General features: G+C 56.6%; 1 non-coding gene across 1 annotated transcript; it reads left to right on the top strand.

The window, feature by feature from the left end:
• The first annotated feature begins 10,662 nt into the window (after positions 1–10,662).
• TRNAT-UGU lies at positions 10,663–10,734 on the top strand. The gene has a single exon. It is a non-coding gene; the product is annotated as a tRNA-Thr (tRNA).
• Positions 10,735–10,950: the final 216 nt, after the last annotated feature.

The following is a 10,950-nucleotide window of genomic DNA, read 5'->3' as shown; positions in this document are numbered from 1 at the left end:
GTCCCACCCCCACCCCGCTCAGAGCATCCAGGAAACGCCAGGGGGAGGGGACGAAGCGAGAGCCCCTTGTCTCTCCCAGCAGAGCCATCCCCCCCCTACTAGCCACAGACGGGCACAGGAGATGGAGGCCCTGGCAGGTGCAGGGAGAGCTCGCTGGCAGGGAGCCCAGCGCTGTTCTCATTGTGAAGAGCTGGACGGGGCCAGACTCAGTGGGGGGGCAGATGACATGATGGTCCAGGGGGGCCGTGCTGAGGGGGTTCCTCCAGCAGGGGTGTCCTGTCTCTCCTCCCCCCACTTCTCTTCAGCTGTCTGCCCCTGCAGCTCTTCCTGCAGCCCTGCCCCCTCGCCCCACTTGGAGCTGCCCCGGCCAAGTTGCTCCCAGGAGCCTCCTGTGTGCTGACATAAGTAAACGGCTGAGGAATAACCCGATGCCCTAAGATGATGGGAAAAGAGGTACCAAGTGGGAACAGGGTGAAAAATTAGCCGGAAGATTAATTTTAAATAAAAAAATTCTGTAAAGGCACCTCTGTTTCCAAATGTGCCGTAACCACAGGATACAGGTCGTGTGTCAATGCTAATGAGGTATAATCAGAATCACATTATATAAAGGGGGTGCCCAGAGCAGGAAAATTGAGCTCCCTGCGTGAAACTCCAGCAGGAACCATCCCTCTACTGATGATCAATCCATGAGAGACACATCAGACCCTAATACTATTGTCAGGATGTGAGTGGAACTAGAGTTGTAACTTTTGCACAGGTCTTTATAGAATTTCTCTGCGCTTGGGGAGTCATAACCTTAACTGTAACTTTAATAATACTTGTAAAACCGACTAGACCTTGTGCTTGTGAGTGTCTGTGTGGTCACTACCCTTGGTCTCTGTGTGTTCCTAGAGACTGTACATTTGAAGCAAGTAGCAGAGGCGACTTTCACTCTGTTAAGCTTGAAACTGTCGCCACCAGAGCCGACCCCGCGGAGGTGTAATGCCACATTACAAACTGCACTTTACATAAAATAAAAGGCTGCACAATACACCACACACCAGGCCACCCTCACTTCTGCGCTGCTGCTGGCAGTGGCATGGCCTTCAGAGCTGGGCGCTCGGCCAGCAGCCGCCGCTGGGAGGCCACCCTGCCAGTGCTGAATTTGTGCCAGGGCTGAGCTCTGGCGCCTCTTTCAATACAAATTAAGCCCTAGAGGGAGGCACCAGGGTCTGGACATGATGGTGGGGAGCCCATGGGGGCCGGGGGGGGTGGGGGGCACCAAATTACAAGTTCACCCAGGGCCCCATTTTCTCTAAGGCCAGCCCTGGAGCTGGGTATGGGGGAGGGGCACATCCCCTAAGGCCGCGGTTCTCAGCTAGGGGTCCCTGGACCTCTGGGGGGCTGCGAGCAGGTTTCAGGGGGGGCCTCCAAGCAGGGCCTGTGTCAGACTCGCTTGGGCCCAGGGCAGAAAGCCCAAACCTCCCTGCCTGGGGCTGAAGCCTGGGGGCCGTGAGCCCTGCCACCAGGGGCTGAAGCCAAAGCTTGAGCAGTTAGCTTTGCGGGGGGGCCTGTCACATGGGGCCCCAGGCAACTGCCCTGGTTGCCGCCCCCTAACGCCAGCCCTGGCTTTTCTATGCAGAGAACCAGGCACATGCAGGGCCGTGGAGTTTTTATAGCACGTTGGGGGCCTTAGAAAGAAAAAGGTTAAGAACCCCCCCAAGCCTCCCTGGTGGGTGCCCCTCACATCTCACAGCAGCCGCTGGTTAATCAGGTCGGGCTCCAGCCCTGAGAGACTGGCCAATTTTCCTAGCCCCACCTAGGGGGGGTTGTTTCCTGTTCCACAAATTAGAGCATTTCCACCCGCTTACCTCGTGGGTCTGTTCCTAGAATGGAAGCCGCATATTGAACAAGTCCCAACAGGTTTGCTACACCCTGGCCTCCTCCCATTCTCCACCCTGGGAATTTTTTGGCAAACTCCAACCCCCAAACCAGGCTGCCCAAGCCTCCCACCTCCTGTGCATTTGGTGTCCCTCTCCCTCCAGCAGGAACCCACCAGCAACCCCCCATAATCCCTACCTGAGCTGGCTCCACTGCAGCCATTTCCCTTCCCTGTCCCATGGGAGGATGGGATGAGCTGGAGCGAAACATGAACGACATCCTGCAGTCTGGCAGGGCGAGAAGGGCAGTTGTGGAGGTTTCAGAACAGGCTTCAGTTCATGTCACATCACGATTCCCCCAGGATCTTTCCCTGCAGAGACACAGCCTAGGTTCTGCCATGCTGGGAACATGCTCCAGCTCTTTATTGCAGGGGAGACCTGGCCCCTCCTGCCAGGCTAAGCCCACAGGGAGATTTTTCAGCCTCCCCAGTAATAAAGTCTCTGAACAAAATGCTGGAAAGGAGCAGAACCAAAGGGGCTGGGCAGGCTCCATAGGGACACTGGCTCCTCCCTTCCCCTCCTGTGCGGCCATGTCCTGTCGCTGGCAGAGATCGGCCCCCCCATCTCCCCCCCGCAGAGGCAGCCGTGTCTGCGGGCTCCCCCAGCCAGCACCTACTAACCACCACCCACGCTGGGGGAGTGAAACAGGACAGCAAATTCCACCTACCCAAGGACAAATTGCTGCAGATAAACGGGCTGGGTTCACATCCCAAAGCTGAGGAGAATTGAAGAATTACAGAGAAAATAGGGAAAATAAGAGACTAGAGAGTCAGTAATTTTAGGGAAAATGAGGGAATCTCCTTGGATTTTCTAGCCACATGTGGGGAGGGGAGAGAGACGGGGAAGAACCAGAGAGAATTGTTCTCAGGTTTTGAGATGGAAAGAAAAGGCACAAACAGGAAAAGGATGCGAGTAGCTCACCCCTGTGACCATAGGCGTGTGCAGCACATTTCATTAGGGTGTGCACCCAGGGAGCCCCGCCCTAGCCCCACCCCATCCACTGCCTCCCACTTCCTGTCCCCCTGAGAACCCCCAACCCCCCCTGCTCCTTGTCCCCTGACTGCCCTCTCCTGAGACCCCCCCACTGTAACTGCCTCCCTAGGACCCTACCCCCTACCTGTCCCCCTGACCCTTATCCACACCCCTGTCCCCAGACAGATCTCCGGGACTCCCACGCCCCATCCAACCGCTCCCCGCCCCGACAGCCCCCAGAAATCCCGATCCATCCAACCCCCTCTGCTCCCTGCCTGCTCCAATCCCGCTCCACCGCCCGACAGGCACCCCCCGAACCCTCAACCCATCCAACCCCCCTGCTCCTTGTCCCCTGACTGCCCTCTCCTGAGACCCCCCCACTGTAACTGCCTCCCTAGGACCCTACCCGTCCCCCTGACCCTTTATCCACACCCCCGCCCCCAGACAGACCCCCGGGACTCCCACGCCCCATCCAACTGCTCCCCACCCCATGACAGGACCCCCAGAACTCCCGATCCATCCAACTCCCTCTGCTCCCTGCTTGCCCCGACCCCCCACCACCCTCCACTAGGCACCCCCCAAACCCTCAACCCATCCAACCCCCCCCGTTCCTTCTCCCCTGACCACTCCCTCCAGAGACCCCCCAACCCCTAATCACCCCCAACCCCCCTCCCCACCTCCTGGCAGCTCTGTCTAGTGGCTGCTCCCACCCACACACTCAAAGTGGCAGAGGAGGTTCCCTCTCCTTCGGGGGGAAGGTTGCGGCACAGGACTCAGGCTCAGGTGTTCTGGGTTTGAGTCTCTGCTCTGCCACAGACTCCCTGCTCAGCCTTGGGAAAGTCACTTCACCTCTTTGTGCCCTAGATCCCACCTGCCCAATGGGGCCAACACTGACCCTACCTCCTGGGCTAAATCCATCCATGGCTGGGTGATGTGGGGGAGGGAGGGGAATGGAGATACCAACATGGGGAGATTGGGGCTGAATTTCTCCACAGCCGGAGAGTGGGAGCCAGCTCCACAGGGGGGGATGGGAGCGAGAGGGGCTCAGGCCAGCTCCACACAGAGAGGGGTCAGGGCTTCAGCCCTGCAACTTGTGCCACTAAGGTGGCTGGTGCTCCCGAGCCGGGGACTTCAGCCCCACATCTTCTGCCACGGTCCGGGGTTCTCCTGCCTGCCCCAGGGTGGCTCCTCGCCCCCTCCATCGCCCCCCCCCACTGCAGCTCCTGCAGGGGCCCGGGGCTTCTCCTCCCCCCCGCCAGCTCGGCTCCTCTCCCCCCCGCGGCTTCTGCCGGTATCTGGAGCTTCTCCGCCCCCAAACCTCCCCCTGCCCCAGCCCAGCCGGGCTCCCCGGGGCACCCGCCGCTGCTGTGGCCGGAGCCGAGCCTGGCGGGCAGGGAGCAGCGACTCACGCGGGGGCCCTGGCAGAGGCCCCAGCCCGGGCGGGACGGGGCAGCCCCAGGGGAGCGGGGGGGGGGGACTCTGCTGCTGCTGCTGGCCCCGCCCCCCCCCACCGACCCCTGGGGCTGTTTGGGGGGGGACTCACTCAGCCCCCCAGGAGTGGGGGGGGGGAGCAGCGGAGCGGAGCCTGCCCAGCAAGCATCTGATCGCAGCTGTGCCCAGGCCGCCCCCGGGGAAAAGCTCCGCGGAGGAGGCACCACAAGCTGCCGGCAGCAGGTCAGTCCCGGGGGGGCTGAGCACCCACCTGCAGCCTCCTCCCCCCCCAGAGCCCCCACGGGAGGAGGGGAGCAGCCTCCCCAGCCGGGGCTCAGGGCATTGGGGTGCCGGGGCTCCCCCCCTGCGCACGCCTGGGCCCGGGACACTCACACACACACTCTGCCCCGGGGCTCCCCTGGTGCCCAGAGACCGATCAACCCCCCGCCTGCCCCCCCGCCCTTCCCCGCCCGCAGCTCCGGCCTCACCCCTCCCGCCAGCCGCCCCCAGGGGAACCCCGGGCCCCAGGCTCTGTCCCCACCTGGAGCCCAGCGGGGCCGGGGGCAGCTCCTGCTGCAGCTGAGAACAGCGGCTCCGCTCCGGCCCGGGCGGCTCCAGCGCTGCTGGCAGCACGTGGCCACCAGGGAGCAGCTGCTGAGCCCGGGCTCCTGCGTCACCATGTGCCAGAGCCCCGCCCCCAGAAGCTGCCCCGCCCCTGGGCTGTGCCAGAGCCCCGCCCCCAGGAGCTGCCCCGCCCCCAGGCTGTGTCAGAGCCCCGCCCCCTGGAGCTGCCCCGCCCCCACTCTGCGCCAGAGTCCCGCCCCTGGCCAGTGCCAGAGCCCCGCCCACAGGAGCTGCCCCGCCCCCAGGCTGTGCCAGAGCCCCGCCCCCGGGCTGTGCCAGAGCCCCGCCTCCAGGAGCTGCCCCCCACCGCTGGGATTTGTTCTCCTGCCTCCTTCTTCCCAGCACCCACCGCTCCCAGCTGCTCCCTTCCTGTGTCTGCAAACACCCCCCCGGGCAGGCTGCAGCGCTCACTGGGGCTGGCTCCAGTGGCTGAAGTTGCCTCCATCTCTGCTCACCTGGGGGGAGGGACGAAGAGAGGAGATGGGTCCAGGGTGTGAAAGCAGAATTAGGGGGCAGGGAAAGGAGGACTGTTTGGAAAGGTGGGTTTTTGGGGGGGGGGGGGGGGGTGATCCAGATGGAGTCAGAAGCAGTTGGGCAGCAGAGGCTCAGGGAAATTGAGGGGGACCCCCTGGGTGTCCCAGTGTTGGCCAGGGATTGTACAGCACCTAGCGCAATATGGGGTCCCAGAGCTGTAACTAGCTATTTTTGCACCCAATGCAAAAATATAAAATTACGCCACCCATAGGGTACAGGTGGGGGAGGGGGAGCCCAGGGCTGGGGCAGCAGAGGGTGTGTGGGTGGGGGAGCACTGGTGGGGAGGGGGGGAGCACAGAGCTGGGGCAACATGGGGCATGTGTGCGGGAGAGCCCACGGCAGGAGGGTGCAGGTCAGGGGGGCAGAGCCCAGGGCTAGGGTGGCAGGGGTGTGTGTGTGGGGGGGGAGAGCCCAGGACTGGGGCAGCAGGGGGCTGTGGGTGGGGGGAGGCCCAGAGCGGGGACAGCAGAGGGTTCAAATGGGGGGGGGGGAGCCCAGGGGTTGGGCAGCAGGAGGGTGTGGGTGGGAGCAGCTAAATTTTTTTTTCCTTTCGGTGGCAAAAAAACTAGAGCCAGCCCTGCCTCCACGCACCGTGAGGTAGGTAGGAGCGGATCATTATTATCCCTACTTGAAAGAGGGAGAAGCTCAGGCTGAGAAAGGAGAATTGAGTTGTCTGAGGTCACACAGCCAGTCAGTGGCAGAGTTGGGAATAGGACCCAAGAGCCCTGATTTTCAAACTAACCATCGGATCTTGAATTTCAGACACTGAATGACCTGAATAAAATGCTCTCAGATGAGCTCCAGACCAACAACAGTGCACAGGAATTATTCAGCAAGTATTTGAGGAGAACTGCAATGTTAGAGAGAATCATGAACTGCTCAGAGACCATTAATGCAGAGAAGCAGCAAAATTCATCAAACACAGAACTGGTTCTGACTTATTTCCTTGGTCTTAAAAGAGAACAACAAGGATCTGAGTCTCCTCCCTGTCAATAACCCCCTGCTCAGCCAATCAGGGTAGAGACTGAGGACGGGAGGCTGAGGGTTCTCACCAGAGAGCCCAAAGGATGGCCCAGGTCACTGGTGGGGATCACTGCCCGAGCACTATTTCAGCCCCACATTTTTGTGTGGACCTCCCACAGTGGGAGCTGCAGAGCACTCCCCCGCCACACACACACACACACCCTCCTGGTGTTGGGAGGGGAACAGGAAAAAGGACAAAAGAAGCAAGAGACGAAGAGAAAGGAGGGAGGGAGGAAAAGGGGAAACAAAAAGGACAAACCCCAATGACCCCAGTGATTCTAAGGGACAAAATCCCAGGTGCAGAATAACATTCTGCCTCCTTAAGCTCGTGTTTTCCATGCCTAGAATTCAACTGTCACCAGATGGATCAGACTGAACAGGTTTCAAACCTCCAGGAGGCTCTTACCTTCTAAACAGGGACGGCTGTTTTCTAGTAAAATCACTAAAGGGGAAGGAGAAAACTCGATAGAGGTTCCTCCTGGCGCTCACGTCCGTGAACCCGAATACTCTCTCAGTCCTCAGAGAGAGACCTGGAGAAGGAGACTTGCTGGAGCAAAGCCACAGGGGTCTCTGAGGTTTCCCTGGCCCCTCACCCCTGTCCTGCCTGGCTGATGTCAGCATCTCTCTGTGAGGTCACCACCTCCCCACCAACTTGGACCAATAGTCTGAGGTCCTGCAAAAGGCCTTTGTGATGTCACTGCCGCACCCCTCCCTTGCTGTGCCAATGGCCTGCCCCTGGCCAGGCACTTTGGAGGTTTGAGCTACTCCCTGTGGATCACCCCTATCAAGGAGCGTTCGTTCTAGGCAGCAAGCCGGCTAGACAGGAAAACATCAGATGCTGCTCTCAATGCTACACTCAGTTTTTCAGTAATGGCCTTTATGGCCAGAAGAGACCATTAGAGCATCTAATCTGACCCCCTGCATATCACAGGCCTCCTGTATGACACAAGAGCTACTTTGGGGGCAAACACATTCCAGAAAGGCATCTAGTCTTCATGAAATGACATCAAGAGATGGAGAATCCACCACTTTCCTTGGTAGCTTGTTCCTGTGGTCAATCATCCTCACTGTTGAATCTTTGTGCCTTAGTTGTATTATGAATTTGTCTCTTTTCACCTTCCAGACATTGGGTCTTGTTATGCTTTTCTCTGCTAGACTAAAAAGCCCTTTATTATCCAATCTTTTCTCTCCATTAATGCACTTCAACACTTCAATGAAGTCACCTTTCAATCTTCTTTTGATAAGCTGGACAGGTTGAGCTCTTTCAGTAGCTCACTAGAAGGCATTTTTCTCCAGCCCTCAGGACATTTGGTGGCTCTTTGCTGCCCCAGCTTCAATTTCACAACATCTTTTTCAAATGAGGACATCAAATCTGGAGGCTATTCCAGTATCAGTCTCACTGATGCCGTGTCACCTCCTGTGGCGTTACTGACATAATCTGTAACTGTATAGATCACCGTTGTGACCACTGTTCTATATTTGCAGCCAATATTGTAGAAAGGTTGTCATGTAAGGGGTCTATGGAGAGGTTCTGATTGGTTGATTATAATGATGCTATCTCTAGATGTGTATCATTTTTGTAGTTGATGTTATAAGTATTGGCTCTGTTCTGTCCATATTTCAAACTTGTGCTCTGCTTCCGGGAAACACCCCAGCCAGACAAGTTGGTGTCAGTTCTGCCTAGCCTGCTTGATGGCCCATTAAAGACCATCAGCTACACAATCGACCCACTGAGAGAAGGCAGATACGCCTTGTAACTCAGCAAGGTCTGCAGGGACCTGCCTATGGACAGAACTCTAAGGTTTTTCTATGCCACGTGCTGGACAGAGTGTCCTTGGGACAAAGAAAGCAAAGACCACATGGCAAGAGACTATAAAAGGCTGATACCTCATCTCCATCTTGTCTTCAATCCTGCTTCATACCTCTGGAGAGACTTTGCTACAAACTGAAGCTCTGTACAAAGGACTGAATGACCCATCCCAGCTGTTTATTGAACCTGCAGTTTATTCCATCACTGCTACAAGCCTGAACCAAGAACTTTCCCATTACTGTATGTGAAGGGTTAAAATCCATGTGCATGTTATATAACAACCTGGTCTATGGATTGTGGCAGCTCTTTTCCAGACCCAAAGTCCAGACTATGGTCTAGCCCACTATGACTGTTTTGATGGTTTAAATTACACTCACAGGCACTGATGATATTACTGAAAGTTTGGGAGTTAGGAGCTGGTAGGTCAGTGGCCCAGTCCCCTCACAGATGACCCCGTCCCTGTGGGACAGGGGCAGATCTGAGCTCTCACACCAAATGCCTCATTGTGGCTGCCAGAATCTGTGGGCAGCTCGTTTAGTTTATGCCGAGGGTTGAGTCCTGTTTTGTGCACCATGTGTGAGAATGAATATCCTAAACCACCCTTTGAAATAACGACTGCAGCAGGACGTGTTATTGTCCCTGCCCCAAAGCAGACAGACCAATGGAGAAATGCCATTGAGACCAGGGTAATACTCCACTGCCGTTCTACCTTTTTTACTTGCTACACTCCCTCCCAGCCTTATGAGGTATCAGAGCCCATTATTGAGCCTGAGCCGAGATGTCTACACTGCAAATTTACCACCCCACAGCCCAAGCCCCAGGAGCCTGAGCTGGTATGGGGCAGCTCTGGGTGTTTCATTGCAGTGTGGACATAAGCCTATTGTGCTTCATTTCTTAGGTTCTGCTGCCATCGTGTGGCCATTTCCTTCCCCTCCTTTCTGTCCAAAGCGCAGAGCCCAGTTCCTCCAGGGGGAGAAGGACTTCTTCCTTCTTTCCTTCCTCAACAGCCCCTTCCCTGGAGAGTCCTTTGCTGGGGTCTGGGTGGGGAACAGCTGTTTCTGAGGATTAATTTCATATTAATGGTGTTGATCTATAGATTTTACAGCCAGACTAGATCACTAGGTACCTCTGCTCTGACCTGATTCAGAACAGAGTCCAGAGAATTTTACCCAGTGACTCCTACATCCACCCCAAGATCTTCTGGCTGAACGAGGAGGGTTCATTCAGAAAGTCATCGTGTTTGGGTGTAAAAGTGTGAAATGATGGGGAAATTGGCCCCTCTTTCAAGTTTAAATGTTGTCACTTCTACACTTAGACCGGGGTGGCCAACCTGAGCCTGAGAAGGAGCCAGAATTTCCCAATGTAACTGCCAAACGTGCACCTTTGTATGCAACTACTGAGTCAATTGTGAACCTTCCCATCATTGTCCTTTGCTCTTAACCCTGAGGCTATTGCCCCATCATGGGGCCATTTCCCGCCTCTCTTTCATACAGAAGCACAATTTTCTTTGCACAGACACAGGAACAGCAAGATCTTTCTCTGTCCCTTGTGCAAAGCAGGGGGCCAAATTCCATGGAAACAATGGACAAGCAGGGGGCTGTGGGCACATCCAGCCCTGGCCGTGAGATGTTCTCTCCCCTCTTTCTTTATGCTGCTGCTGCTATTTCATGGATTGTCTGGGATGGGGAAAAAGCTGAGTTCACTCCAGGTGGAGGGGAAAAGAACCCTGAAAATCTCAGGACCCAACCCTGCTACCAGGATCACTGAGGTGCTGGGAATCTGCCTGGGAAAGGGACTGTGTGAATTGTCAAGGTGGGGAACGAATAATCTACAACTAGATCCACCTCATTAACCACCGACACAGGCTAATCCTGCTGCCGATAGAAGGGAAACTGGGAGCCATTCTTTGTTGTTCAGTCATGGAAACAGTGACCCAATTGCACCGCAGTGAATGTGCTGGGGAAAGCTAGAGTTTACAGGCAGGTGGAAATAGCAGATCCTAGAAACACCTGGAGCTCCACACACCACTTCTGCCACCAGGGTGAGGTGTTGCGCTGCTCACAGCATCCCCCACTATGACCTTGCAGCAGGGGATTGCCGCACCCCCAACCCAATGCAAGGGAGAGGGCTGAGTGTATCTCTGCACCCTGAGACCAGGGCAGCCACTCTCTCTGCCCCACACATAGAATTTGGCCCTGCTGAAAAGTGACCCCTATGAACAAGTCACCTCCAGGAGAGCAGGATTGGTCCTCAGAGAGGGGAATGGGCTTCTCGTGAAGCTTATAGGTCACTGGATGCTCTGGAAACAGGAGGGCTCTGAGTGTAACCCATAGCAAACACAACCTGCTAGGGGATGTAGCTCAGTGGTTGAGCATATGCTTTGTATGTACGAGGCCCTGGGTTCAATCCCCAGCATCTTCATGATCATTTTTTCACCCTGCTGCTTTGCTCATGCCCAGAGGGGATGTGGCCCACCAGTCTCCCTGCATCAGTTTCAGTCCTGCTCAGTGAGGGGCAAGTGACAATTGCATGGAAGGTCCGGGGGTGGGTTCTGCTCCTAAGTCACCTCAGTACATTTAAGATTCCCATCCGCTGTGCTGCTTGGGACAATGGTAGATGAGAAGGGCGAATCCTCCA

This window comes from Mauremys mutica, unplaced genomic scaffold (genome assembly GCF_020497125.1).
Source record: "Mauremys mutica isolate MM-2020 ecotype Southern unplaced genomic scaffold, ASM2049712v1 Super-Scaffold_100403, whole genome shotgun sequence".
Classification (NCBI taxonomy): domain Eukaryota; kingdom Metazoa; phylum Chordata; order Testudines; family Geoemydidae; genus Mauremys; species Mauremys mutica.
Note: the sequence above shows the minus strand (reverse complement) of the source record. Positions and strands in the feature narration are given on the sequence as shown.